Below are 13,447 nucleotides of genomic sequence, written 5' to 3'. Positions count from 1 at the left end.
TGTGTTCTATTTGTAAAAAAGAATTTACTGTCTTGGGCAATTTTCAGCAATACCAGTGAGAACTCTACTCAGACAAGGTGTGCACACACCATGAGTTTGAAAGTAGGGCACTGAGGCACCAGAACTTCACAGATCCCAACAAGGCCCAAGTAGAGCATATGCATGGATTTCCAGAAGATACTTTGGAAACTTCTAAAGAAGAGGAGGAATTAAATAATTCCTCTGAAGAGCTTAATGTCACCATAAAAATAATGGCTTCTCGAATACAGACAAAAGATTCAGATATTTGATTGAGTCTCAATCAGCATTACCCAACCTTTAAACCACCTCCATTCCAGTACTATCACCACAAACCCATGGGTATTCGTGTGACAGTCACAAATTTTACTACCCACAATATTTCGCAGACTTTTACTATTTTTTTTATATATTTTTTATACTTTTAGTATATTTTACTTTTACTACTGCCATTCACTGCACAAAATGTGGAAAAGGTGTTGACAACATGCCTGAGTTACACAACTATATCCTGGCATGAGGCTCTGAAAGTAACAAGAAGAGGTATACCCTAAAGAAAAATCTAGTACCATTGAAACAAACTGTGCAGCCCAAAGGCAGCAAAACATTACCAAATAAGCTCAAGTTGAATGCATGGAAGAAAAAAAAATTGTACAGAAAATGATCCTAAAAAAAAAATCTGTAAAACAAAAGATCAACTTGAGAAGATCCTCAGAGGTCCATGTCTGCCCCTACTGCAGCTAGGAGTTCACTTAACACTGGGAGTCTGAAAAAGTACGCCATGTTCAGCTGCCCCCGAAACCTCTTTCCTTCCAAAATAAAAGTTTCTCATTCATCCAAGAAAGCAGACACTTATCACCTGCAAGTATCGACAGACACGCCAGCAATAGCCACCACAGATGGACCGCAGCTGCAGAGTATGCAAGTGCCCCTAGGAAAGATCTGGGCTCAAAGCTCAGGCCCTGTACAGTGTCCACTGTCCTCCTTGTCCTTCTGGTCTAGGTAGAATGTCAATTTTGCAGCTTCAGTCAAGTCCAAAAAAACAAAGCCCTATTAGAATGGCCAAAATCACTCACATGGAGGGGAAAAAACCTAAAGCTATGGCCAAGAATCATTCTACTCAACTCTCCAGTAAAATCTCCTGGAGCTTGCACGTGAAGTTGCAAAAAAGCAAAACTGTGTTGCAAAGTAAGTCTATTTGGCAAGTAAGAAAAGAACAGACCTATGTCCGCTATTCTGTACCATTCATTGGTCTATCAGTAAGTCTGTTTTGGTGCCAATACCAGCTGTTTTTGTTAACTGTTGCTCTGTGGTATAGTTTAAAGTCTGGAATAGCAATGCCACCTGCTGCACTCTTCCTGCTAAGGATTGCTTTATCTATTCTGGATCTCTTATTTTTCCATATGAACTTCATGATTCCTTTTTCTATTTCTATGAGAAATGTCATTGGGATTTTGATCAGAATTGCATTAAATCTGTATACTGCTTTTGAAAGTACGGTCATTTTGATAATATTAATTCTGCCTATCCAAGAGCAAGGTAGATCTTTCCATCTTCTAATGTCTTCTTTGACTTCTTTCTGTAGAGTTCTGTAATTTTCATTATATAGATCTTTCTCTGCTTTCATTGACTCCTAAGTATTTTATTTTCTGAGGCTATTGTAAATGGGGAAGTTTTCCTTGTTTCCCTTTCTGAGGATTTGTCAGAAATTCCTTTGATTTATGGGTGTTGGTTTTATATCCTGCTACTTTGCTAAATTCATTTACTTGTTCTAGAAGTTTTCTGGTGAAACTGAAATCACCATAAATAGAATCATATCATCAGCAAATAGTGCCAATTTGAGTTCTTCTTTTCCTATGTGTATCCATTTCTTTCATCTAATTGCTTTGGCCAATGTTTCAAGAACTATGTTAAATAGAAGTGGTGAAAGAGGGCATCCCTGTCTTGTTCCAGTTTTTAAAGGGAATGTCTTCAATTCTTCTCCATTTTAGAATGATGTTGGCCTGGCGCTTAGCATAGGTAGCCTTTATGATGATGAGATATGTTCCTGTTATCCCTAATTTTTATAGTGTTTTGAGCATAAAGGGGTGCTGTATTTTGTCAAATGATTTTTTTTGCACCGATTGAAATGATCGTATGATTCTTGTCTTTGAGTTTATTGATGTGATGAATTACATTTATTGATTTCATTATGTTGAACCAACCTTGCATCCTGGGATGAATCCCACTTGATCATGGTGCCTGATCTTTTTGATATGTTTTGTATTTGATTTGCCAGAATTTTATTGAGAATATTTGCATCTATGTTCATTAGAGATATTGGTCTGAAGTTTTCTTTTTTGATGTGTCTTTGCCTGGTTTTGGAATCAGGGTGATATTGATTGTGGTGAGCCATTGCGTGCAGATTATGGTCGCCATTGCAGGATGGCGCTGGCTCCGCTGTGGTCTGTGACAAACAACTCCTTGTTTGGGAGAGTTGGTGCATGGTTTTTCAACACCCTATGAGAAAGTTCCACGTGGCAGCTTCGCATTGGGGCTTGGGATGCTTTATTAAGGCTGGGAGGGGCATCTGACGAGGAATTAGAAGAAATATCAAGGGCCTGAATAAACTGCTGAAAGAAGATTCCTGAGTTGCGTCTTCCTTGCGGGCAAGGGGTCGCGACAATTGATCTCATAGAATGAGTTTGGAAGTGCTCCCTCTTCTTCTATTTCCTGAAATAAATTGAAGAGTTATTGGTATTACTTCTTATTTAAAGGTCTTGTAGAACTCAGCTGTGTATCCATCCAGTCCTTGACTTTTCTTGGTTGGTAGGCTTCTGATGATGTCTTCTATTTTGTTGCTTGAAATTGATCTGTTTAAATTGTGTATATCATACTGATTCAACTTGGGCAAATGATATGACTCCAGAAATTTGTTGATGCCTTCAATATTTTCTATTTTTATGAGAGTACAAGTTTTCAAAATAATTCCTAATTATCTTCTGTATTTCTGTAGTGTCTTTTGTGGTATTGCCTTTTTCATCATGCATGCTGGTAATTTGAATTCTCTCTCTCCTTCTGTTCATTAGCATGGCTAAGGGTCTGTCAATTTTATTTATTTTTCCAAAGAACCAACTTTATGTTCTGTCATTTTTTTTGAGTTGTTTATTTTATTCAATTTCATTGATTTCAGCTCTGATCTTAATTATTTCCTCTCTTCTGCTGTTTTTGGTGTAGATTTGCACTTCTTTTTCTAGGGTTCTGAGATGTAATTTTAAGTCATTTATTTGTTGACATTTTCTTCTTTTAAAGAATGAACTCCATGCAATGAACTTTTCTCTTAAAACTGCTTTCATAGTGTCCCAGAGATTTTGATATGTTTTATCTGTGTTCTCATTCCCCTCTAAAATTTTTTTAATCTCCTCCTTTTGTCTTTGGCAACCCATTGTTCATTCAGTAGCATATTATTTACTCTCCAGGTGTTAGAGTGTATTTTATTTCTTATTTTAACATTGATTTCTAATTTCATTCCATTATGATCTGATAGAATGCAGGGTAGTATCTCTACTTTTTTTATACTTGCTAAGAGTTGCTTTGTAGACTAACCCACAAAATTAAAATCATCTTATTTTAAACAAAGGTGCCAATAACATGCATTGGAGAAAAAGTAGCCTCTTCAACAAATGGTGCTGGGAAAACTGGAAATCCATATGCAACAAAATGAAATTAAACCCCTATCTCTCACCATACACAAAACTCAACTCAAAATGGATCAAGGACTTAGGAATACAACCAGAGACCCTGCATCTAATAGGAAAAAAAAAGTAGACCTTAATATCCATCATGTAGAATTAGGCCTCAACTTCCTCAATAAGACTCCTTGGGGCAAAAATTAAAATCAAGAATCAATAAATGACATGGACTCAAACTAAAATGTTTCTTCTCAGCAAAAGAAACATCTGTGAGGTGAACAGAGAGCCTACATCATGGAAGCAAATCTTTACCCCTCACACATCAGATAGAGCACTAATCTCTAGGGTATATAAAGAACTCAAAAAGTTAAACACCAAAAAAACAAATAACCCTATCAATAAATGGGCCAAGAAATTGTGAACAGATACTTCTCAGAAGATGATATACAATCGATCAACAAATACATGAAAAAATGTTCATCATTGCTAGCAATTAGAGAAATGAAAATCAAAACCACTCTTAAGATTTCATCTCTTGAGCAGTGTAAAGAAGAAGAGTCAAGAATGACCCCTGGACTGATCAAAGCCCTGCAGGCAGCTGCATCCCCACATCCAGCGCCTGTGTCCTACTGCCGTCACCACCATGCCCAAGAGAAAGGCTGAAGGGGACGCTAAAGGAGATATCACCAAGATGAGAGATGAACCACAGAGAAGATACACAAGGTTATCTGCTAAACTTGCTCCTCCAAAGCCAGAGCCCAAGCAAAGAAGGGAGAGAAGGTACCCAGAGGGAAAAAGTGAAAAGTTGACACTGGCAAGGATGGGAATAACCCTGCAGAAAATATAGATGCCAAAACAGACCAGGCACAAAGAGCTGAAGGTGCTGGAGATGTCAAGTGAAGTGTGTGCATTTTTGATAACTGTGTACTTTTGGTGACTGTACAGTTTGAAATACTATTTTTGTCAAGTTTTATAAAAATGCAGAATTTTGTTTTGCTTTTCTTTTTAAGCTATGTTGTTAGCACACAGAACACTTCATTGTTGTTTTTTGGGGAAGGAGCATATATAACTAGTAGAATGTCTTCAAAGCTGGGATTGGTGTGGGGGAAAACACCTTTCCCTTCTAGTTTTGGAGACTTCCTCTTTGTTCCCAAGAGGAGGGATTATCTGATGTTGACACACATAGCCACCTTGGCACAAATGCCTTGTGGTATGGAAAAACTCAAACTCATCTTTATGTCCTCCTCTCCCTCTCTGCCATCAGCATAGACTTAACTCCCCTAAACTCAGACCTGTTGGGACCTGATTCCCAACGATTGGTTTTACCAGTGTGTGGGGGGCAATCTGGACTTTCCAGTGATGTCATTAAGAATAGTGTCCCTCAGAAGATCAGCAGTTCCTTTTCTAGATTGTGGATCTTCAGATTAATAATTTTTGCCATTTCCATTTCATTTCCTGAAAGTCAGGATCAGCTTGTGAAAAGTTGTTAAACAACATGCTAAATGTGAAATGTCAACCTTCACTCTAAGTTTTCCCTATTCAGAGCATCAAATGAAGACATCATTGGGTTTTATAGTGGCTTTCTGATTTTGGTAGTCCATCCAAGAAGGGAGTTTGAAAGTTGTTGTGTACTGTTAAGATTGTCTGCCCATGTCCTGCCTGAAATACCATGATTGTTTATGAAAAGTATCTTTAATAGAGCTGGATAGAGTTTGAAAAGAAAAATTTCAACTCACTCCAGTCAGAATGCAGCTATTATGCATACAAACAACAATAACTGTTGGCAAGGATGTGGGGAAAAAAGGTACACTCATACACTGCTGGTGGGACTGCAAATTGGTTCAGCCAATATGGAAAGCAGTATGGAGATTTCTTGGAAAATTGGGAATGAAACCACCATTTGACCCAGCTATCCCTCTCCTCAGTCTATACCCAAAGGACTTAAAAACAGCACACTACAGAGACACAGCCACATCAATGTTTATAGCAGCACAATTCACAATAGCTAAACTGTGGAACCAACCTAGATGCCCTTTAATAGATGAATGGATAAAAAAAATGTGGCATGCATACACAATGGAATATTACTCAGCAATAAAAGAAAATAAAATCATGGCATTTTCAGGCAAATAGATGAATTTAGAGAAGATAATGCTCAGTGAAGTTAGCCAATCCCACAAAACCAAATGCTGAATGTCTTATCTGATATAAGGAGGCTGATTCATAGTGGAATAGGGAGAGGGAGCATGGGAGAAATAGAGAACTCTAGATAGGACAGAAGGGTGGGAGGGAAAGGGAGGGGGCATGAGGTTAGAAATGATGGTGGAATGTGGTGGATGGTCATTATTATCCAAAGTACATGTATGAAGTCACGAATTAGTGTAAATATACTTTTTATGCAACAAGAGATAAGAAAAATTATGCGCTATATATGTAATAAGAATTGTAATGCATTCTACTGTCATATATAAATAAAAAAATAAAATTTTATCAATACTAAAAAAAAGAAAAAGAAAGAAAAGAACAGACCTACCTGTTCGATGTAAAATCTAGAGATCAGATGCAGGGGTATGGGGGGGGGAGGATCACAGGAAGCCTTCAAATGGCAGCTGCAAGGGACCCGAGTGAAAGTAGGAGAGAGGACAGCAGTGCCAGGCAGGAGCTTCCCATAGAAAGCCCCCCCTCAAACAAACCAAACATTAATTTACTAAAAGATATTACATGTTCAACTGAGCACTACTGCAAAGCACTAGGAAATCTACCAAGCTTGCAAAACTGGTTGAAGCTGATTCAAAAATTTTAACAGCTGATTGTGGATGGGTTTTCTTGTTGCCCTGGTTAGACTCAGGCATATGCTTCCTCAGTGGTGTCCAGTATGTGTGCTGGGCTCCCAGTTGACTGAGATCCAAAGAGAAGGGCCCTGTAAGATGAGCTAGTGAACTGGCTCCCTGTCATGGGACTAACTTAGATGTGAGTGTGGCCCTTGATTTTGGCACAAAGCAGAGAAGGGAATGATCTGAACCGAACCTTGCAAAGCAAGTTCTCTTTCATCAGTACTTTGTCATAGATTTCAAGGATGACAGATTCCAATGCACTCTTTTTAAAACTTTTCCTCTCAAATCAGCTCTTGATGCCTTTCTTCTAAAAGAATCATAAAGAGAGGCATTAAGCTGATCTTCTATCCTCTCCTCCTTTTTAAAAAATCACAAGCATATTGACAGCATAATTGAGAGGAAAACAGATTGAATATGGACTCTATTTAAGGCCTTTTATAGTGTTATGTTTATATATATAGATAGACATTATCATCTCAGATGGTTAGCTGGCACTAATTTATAACTATTGCAAGAGACTATGAAGCAATATACCTATGCATAGATGCATCCAGACCTGTATACATATGTGTCTTTGATACCTCTGGTTACCAGTGATGAGTCCTGCTTCCTCATGTGTTGAAATATAACATTAGAGGAGTACACAGAGGGGAGCATATAAAGCAGGGTTTACTTAAAAAAGGGGTAATATAGACTTCTCTTGAGAGGGAGAAGAAGGCTATAGCTGGCAGCCTGGTATCGAAAGAAGTGAGAGCATTCTGTCTTTTTTATATGATCTTGAATTCCTTTGTTCTTCTACTCTCTCCCCATTATCTCTCTCCTTCCTGCTTACCTGACTAGGCCCAGGAGATGCTCCAGGAGAATGGCTAAAAGGCGAGAAGCAGATGGACAGGGGAAGGGCCAAATGGAATGATCAGGGAAGGAAGGGGGCATTAACTAACAACTTTTATAGCTCTCTGTAGGGAGGGACAATCTCTGAGACAGGTTACCTCAGCAACAGGTTGATGCAGGGGCAGGTTATCTTGAGAAGGGTGGAGAAAGGGCTCTGAAGATACTAACATTTGAATCCCTTCATTCTTTGAATCCCACCCTTGCCTATCTGCCTGTCTAATTCTGGCTTCATTTATGCATAGGTATAAATGAATTTACATACTAGGTTTTACACTGAAGTCTCTAGCAGAGATTAAAACCAACAAATTGGCTTCTGCCAAAGTATATGAGTATCATTTCTCCAATTGTTTTATGCCTTGTCCCAAATTAGTGACTGAATTGATAGAAAATGGCTAGATTTTATTCATACTTTTTTTTGTTCTCAATTTTAAAAGGAATCTAACTCTTAAAATTGTAGTTTAATACTTGATTGAGTTTGTGTCACTTTAACCCTTTCACTATTATTCACATTTTGTTACATTTCTGTTATGTTGAAATATTGTATAAAGCATTTGTAGCAGTTTAAAAGTATAAAATTATTTAAATTGTTTGGATGCTTTAATTGTATTATATGTGATTTACATTTTGCATTTTTTATATTGTTTATATGAAGGGTCTTCCTATATGAAGTTTGCTGTTATTTTCTTGTTTCTTGTTGGAGAGTGCTATAAAAACTATTCTAATAAGAACATTCAATTTACAATTTGACTTTAAAAAATTATAAAAAATATAAATAAACAAGGCAACATGATTACTTCTGAAGTTCAAAAGTGGAAGCAACTGATCCCAAAGATACTGAAGTTCATGAAATGTCAGATGAGGAGTTCAAAAGAATAATTATGAAAAGAAGAGGGAATTCTACAAGAATAATGTAAAACAATTGAATAGATTAAGAAAGACATAATGGATATAAACAAAGTCTAATAAAAAGAGATTTTGAAAAAGAATCAAATGAAAATTTGTTAATTAAATATGATCTGTTCATATATATATACATATATACACACACACACACACACATACACACATACACACACACACAGAAAGAGAAAGACAAACACACATATATATGTAAATATGAATTATAAAAATCAGCACCAATTAACGTACATAAACCAACAAACACAGATAAGTCACTACAAGCATCAATAGAAATACCTTCCCTTAATATTTTCTACTTCTTGAAGAAGATGTTGGAACTGTTAAGAAAGTGCTTCATAGGAAATATTTTTTAGTTCTTTGTATATCCCAGAAATATTAATATTTTACCTGAGATTCAGATGGCCAAAACTTTCTCTCATTCTCTATGTGAGAGATAGGGGTTTAATTTCATTTTGATACATATGGGTTTCCATCTTTGTGAAGGCCTGCTTGGATGGTGTTCCCTGCCCCCTCTCCCTAAGGCAGCACAGCTTCAACCCACAGAAATACCTAGGTGTCAATGGGCCAGAAAAAGAAAACATTATTTTTTTTTTCCTTTAGAACCATGAAATAGAAGTTGTTGTTCCAGGTTGCTACTACCTTGTCCAGGATTGTCCACATGCTATTGCCCTAAGAGGCAGCTGGCCATAGTAGAGGTGAACATGAATTTGCACCTGTGTCTTCATGCTGTGTTTTAAGAGTCCCTGACTTTCCGAATACCAACTAACTGGAGCAATGCTTATGTGGATTTCGGAATTAAGCAAATTTAAGATCTAGTATTAGAACTTAGGTGTAAATTATTCAAAGTTTGGCTTGGGAAACAGATGGCCCCACTAACTGAGGCCATTGACTTGACATCCACCTCTATCTAATATGAAAAAAACAGTAACAAAATAAAATGAAAATTACTAAGTAGTAAATTTGCAGCCAACTAATACTGATGAGGCTATAATAGAATTCACATTATAAACAATGCTAATAAAGGTTTTGGGCCATAAAAGGAATAATAATAAAATTAGCTTTAATTTTTAACTATAAAGCTTTATGTAAAGTTCCACACTGTTTTCTTTAATATGATAATATTTCATATTACAGATTCAAACAGAAAATGAGGAGGTCTTTAAAAAGAAATAACAATTTAAGTATAATTGTTTCTTATTAAAAGAGGTTGGAGGAAATCATGTTTAATAAACATTTGACTATTTAACTGTGCAGTTCCCTAACCCTGTTTTGTTTGGAATAAATCTCATACTTGATAAATTTCTATTTGTTAAATATATTGAGCAAAAATATTTGGAAAAATGTTTGATACTTGGATTTTTTTGTTTATTTCAATTCTGTGCTTTAAGCTAAAAAATTTAAATTATCACATTTATTTGCTAACTCTACTGAGACCTACACGTTACATCTAATTTAGTGTTTAAAAAAAATCAATATATAAAAAGAAAGACAACTTCCTTGTACCTTAGAATTGGTAACGTTTCTGAAACTTTCTGGAAAAAAAATAGATATAAGATTACATCTTGATATATATGTGTCAGAAAACCTAAACATAAAATATTTTGATTATCCTAGTTTTTAAGATTTCATGTATAAGTTGTATACTAGGGAATATAACTTCCTTTCAAATCTCCTAGCTAAAATATCTAAACACAGATATGGATCCAAAATTCATCACTTTTTTTAGAAATTTTCTGTTAGCTTTAAATATATTTTACTCAAAACCCATTATTTAAAAATTTCTTTATTACGTAGTCTTAGTAATCTATGTAGATATACATAAAATAGATAAGAAAAAAAATTAAAAAATCTTAAATTTTGTTGCCAAACATCAGAGGTATAAATAAAGATGAATTATCTTTACATTGTCACACTTAACATCGCACAAATCCTGTCTGAAATTATTGAGTATAGGTAGTGTCTCAAGGTTAGGTTCTTTTTTTGGCATTGTTTTAAGGTTTTTAAAAAAATTTTATTCATTCTTTTTAGTTATACATGACAGTAGAACCTATCTTTATATACTTATGCAAACATGGAATGCATCTTATTCTAATTGGGATTCCAGTCTGTGGAACTACACAATGTCAAGGTTAGATTCTTAATAGCAGTTATTGTGAAGTTTCTATATGGAGTTCATAAGTGTTCTTTTGTTGACATTTGTTGATGTAGGGCCTTCAGAGTCCCTAAACTGCTGTAGCATACAATTGTATTTCCATCATGTTATCAACTTCTGATATAGGGCAGCTCAGGTTCAGTGACTCCTACCGTAGCAGAGTTGTCCTGTTTAGTGCTGTTGCATTTAAACACCTTGAAACCCAATTTCTTTAAACATCTTCCCAAGGTCTTCAGTTTTCTCACCTGAAGAATGAACATCTTATTCCCTTGGGTATTAGGCATCGTCTACCACTTTTTCACCTTTTAAGCATGTAATTTCGGGTACATGTGGAAAAAAACAATAGTTACTGACTAGTTAATGTTTACTTAGTTTATTTTATTGGCCCATTTTCTTTTTTTTCTCTCTTTTTTTTGAGAGAGAGAGAGAGAGAGAGAGAGAGAGAGAGAGAGGGAATTTTAATATTTATTATTTAGTTATTGGCGGACACAACATCTTTGTTTGTATGTGGTGCTGAGGATGGAACCCTGGCCGCTCGCATGCCAGGCGAGCGCGCTACCGCTTGAGCCACATCCCCAGCCCAATTGGCTCATTTTCAACATAGAAAAATATAGAATTTGTCACTTAACATTTAGGAATATAAGCTTTGTAATTAAAAAAAAAGAAATGTTAAATCCCACTTTTGCCTAAAGACGGACCATGAAATACATAGTTGGTCTAAGTAGAGTCAAAATTCCCCAGAAAAGAAACAGCATGAAACCCCATAGATAGGTCCAGATATTGTAAATTCATGTGAATGCAGAAGATACACTTGAAGCAAGCTCCAAAGGAGGGTCAGGGTGGTCTGTGGCAATGTAGCAGATAGTCATTGTCCTTCAGCCAGTCAGGGACTGCATCACGTGGGATCATCCTCCAATGCCCCTCTCAGACTTTATACACTGGCTCCTCCATCTTTCCCATGTCATGATGGGCCTACAGGGGAAGTTTTAGTGCCATACCTCCTCTTCTTCTTCCTGGGGCACTGGGCATGTTTTTTCTTCTTCAGCCTTGTTTAGGTTGGTGAGTACCTGCTTGTCCTTCTTTTTTAGAGGGGGTTCCAGTTCAAACAGTTCCACTGAGTCAGTTTCCCTGCTAGTGGCAGGAGCCCCATTACCTTATGCCACCACAGAACCTTTATGGGAAGATATCTGGCTGGCATCTCAATACCCTGCAACTTCAGCTTGGGGAAAGACTGGGGTTTTTCAGTTCCAGAGGGCAGAGATCTCCTTGTGATGGCAAACAGGCTGGGTGGGCAGGCTCTTCTTGAGGCCACAGTCCTCCATCTACATCCCACAGATCTATCTGGAGGCAGCCTACAGCTCAGGGGTCCCCAATATTCAGTGCCTTTCCCATGTTGGAATGCATATGTGACCACCTACTCTGTGTCTTTTAACTGAAAAGAGTTAAAAAGAGTTACCCTAAACATTACCCTAAACCACTTCCCCTAATGAGACCATTAATATTCATTATTATTATGGATATATATTTGTAGTACATTTGGATATATATTTATAGTATGCTGCCATTTTGATTTCTTTTGGTATATTTAATTCTGTCTTGATTCTCACTTAGCTGATTAGTCTTCCTTTGATTTTCATTTATTTGGGATTTTGGATTTTTTGAAGGGGGAATTAATCTGCATGCAATTTATCTTTGAGAATTCTTTGTAGTGGTGCTTGTTTGTATTTTTTTTTAAGTTTATCTTTGTCATGGAAACTCTTTATTTCCCTATCAAATATGAAAGAGAATTTTGCTGAGTATAGCAATCTTGGTTGGCAGTTGTTTTCTTTTCGAGTTTGAAATATCTCAATCCAGGCCTCCCTTAGGTTTAGTGTTTGTATTTTGAAATAAGAAGTGAGTCTTATTTGCCTTTAAATGTGACCTGATGTTTCTCTCTCTCTTGCAGCTTTTAATATACTTTTCTTGTTTTCTATGTTAAGAAATTCTGATTATGATGTGTATTGGAGAACTTACCTTCTGATCAAGACTGTTTGGAGTCCTGTATGTAGATTTCTGTCTCTTTTTTTGATATGAGAAAAGTTTTCTGTGGCTATTTTGAAAATATTTTAAATGCAGTTAGCTTGTATCTCCATATTCTCCCTTGTCCCAATGATTCTCAGGTTTAGTGTCTTGACGTTGTCCCAGATTTCTTGTATATTCTGACATGTCCTTTAAAAAATTTTAATGCTCTTTATTGTATTCTGTATTCTGCTCTCTATTGTGTTCTCTATTACATTGTATTCTCAAGTTCATATATCCTGTCTTCAAGGTCTGAGGTTCTGTCTTCAAGGGTTGAAGTTCTACTTTCTATGAAATCTAATCTGTTGGTGATGTTTTCAAATAAATTTTTTATTTTGACTCATTGTGTCTTTAATTTCCAGGAATTCTTTTTAATTCATCTGGATTCTTTTTAATATACCTATTTCTTTACTGAAATCATCTTTCATTTCCTAAATTTGCACTTTTACTTCATCTCTTAGATCTTCTTTTAGTTAATTGAACATTTAGCAACTAATAAAAAAAGAAAATAAATAATCAGCATTTTAAAGTCTTTCTCTGGAATTTCATCCACTCTGTATCTGTGGGATCCTTTTGGGAGTGTTGGGAGTTTGGGGGAAAGATTTGTTTGCCTGTTTCCTCATCAATTGAAGTGTATTCCCCTTCTTCTTTTATACTCATATCCTTAAGTGCATAGTTTTCTTTCTTCCTTTCTTTCATCCATCCTCCTTCCCTCCCTTTCTTTCTTTTTTCTAGAATTTCTCTCTTTTTTTGATATATGTATATACATCGAGGTGGAGGGACCTGAAGTTCCCTTCTGGTTGCTCTTCCTTGGAACCTGGTTTTTATTTTGACAATTTTGTCTCCCCAAGTCTATGAGTTGAAGTCATTTTTAGGCTCAGGTGTTGTGTGGTATAAGATTT

The 13,447-nt window shown here is 36.2% G+C and overlaps 2 pseudogenes; both read left to right on the top strand.

Moving 5' to 3' along the window:
- The first annotated feature begins 5 nt into the window (after window positions 1-5).
- Window positions 6-2,078, top strand: LOC143398239 (PR domain zinc finger protein 2 pseudogene; annotated as a pseudogene).
- A 2,254-nt stretch (window positions 2,079-4,332) lies between these two features.
- Window positions 4,333-4,589, top strand: LOC143396567 (non-histone chromosomal protein HMG-17 pseudogene; annotated as a pseudogene).
- Window positions 4,590-13,447: the final 8,858 nt, after the last annotated feature.

Source organism: Callospermophilus lateralis, chromosome 4 (genome assembly GCF_048772815.1).
Source record: "Callospermophilus lateralis isolate mCalLat2 chromosome 4, mCalLat2.hap1, whole genome shotgun sequence".
Lineage (NCBI taxonomy): Eukaryota > Metazoa > Chordata > Mammalia > Rodentia > Sciuridae > Callospermophilus > Callospermophilus lateralis.
The sequence above is the reverse complement of the archived record's forward strand: the minus strand, read 5'-3'. Positions and strand labels throughout refer to the sequence as shown.